This window comes from Artibeus jamaicensis, unplaced genomic scaffold (genome assembly GCF_021234435.1).
Source record: "Artibeus jamaicensis isolate MK-2021 breed Jamaican fruit bat unplaced genomic scaffold, CSHL_Jam_final contig_1832, whole genome shotgun sequence".
In the NCBI taxonomy this organism is placed as follows: domain Eukaryota; kingdom Metazoa; phylum Chordata; class Mammalia; order Chiroptera; family Phyllostomidae; genus Artibeus; species Artibeus jamaicensis.
In genome coordinates this window covers 921233-921964 of record NW_026521362.1, presented here as the reverse complement: position 1 = coordinate 921964, position 732 = coordinate 921233, and the positions used below count along the sequence as shown (strand labels likewise).

The 732-nt window shown below is 35.7% G+C and overlaps 1 non-coding gene across 1 annotated transcript; it reads right to left on the bottom strand.

The window, feature by feature from the left end:
* Nucleotides 1–260: 260 nt before the first annotated feature.
* On the bottom strand, nucleotides 261–390 carry LOC119044116 (small nucleolar RNA SNORA30/SNORA37 family). The gene has a single exon (XR_005081550.2). It is a non-coding gene; the product is annotated as a small nucleolar RNA SNORA30/SNORA37 family (small nucleolar RNA).
* Nucleotides 391–732: the final 342 nt, after the last annotated feature.

Sequence of the window (732 nt, the reverse complement as noted above, 5' to 3'; positions counted from 1 at the left end):
TCAAGGATAAAAGACTTTTTAAAAATGTGCTTTCTGATTATAAGTATCTTGATCAAGTTGAGGGTAATTATCTTCATGCTGATATTTTGACAATTAAAATATTGTCCTAACAATTTCGGCAAGTTAGTTTTCATTTCCACCTTTCAGTGGTACAATACCTGAGATTCCCAAGGACCTACTCAGTCATGCTGCTTAAAAATATATCTAGAAGACTTCAATATGCTTCAAAAAATCCATTCTCAGAGGAGAATCTTTTTTTCCTCTGTGCCTTTGAGTGACAGCTGCCCCTGGCACAGTCCCAGGGCAAGGATGCACCCAAGGGTTTTTCTTTCAGCATCAGCTACCAAATCCTGGACCCACTGCCTGGGGGAGGACCTCAGATGAGGATTTTTAATCCTCAGGGAACTCTAAACTATTAAGGGCAGACTTGAAAGTTACCCAATATAAAACAACACTATTCATTTGAGTGCTTATGCTTTGCATTTTGACATTAAATTGCATTTAACCACACCAAATTTATTTAAAGGGTTTCCATATATATAGTCAAAATTTTTTTATTTCTCTCCTAATGTAGTTCCCAAATATAACTGCACATCAGAATTTTATATACGAAATTTTAGATGCCTTATTGATAGATTTGTAAGTTCAATGATAATTTTAGGTCAAGTATTTGAAGGTCACTTTCTAGAAAAAGGGTATCAAACTCATTTTCATTGGGGGCCACATCAGCCT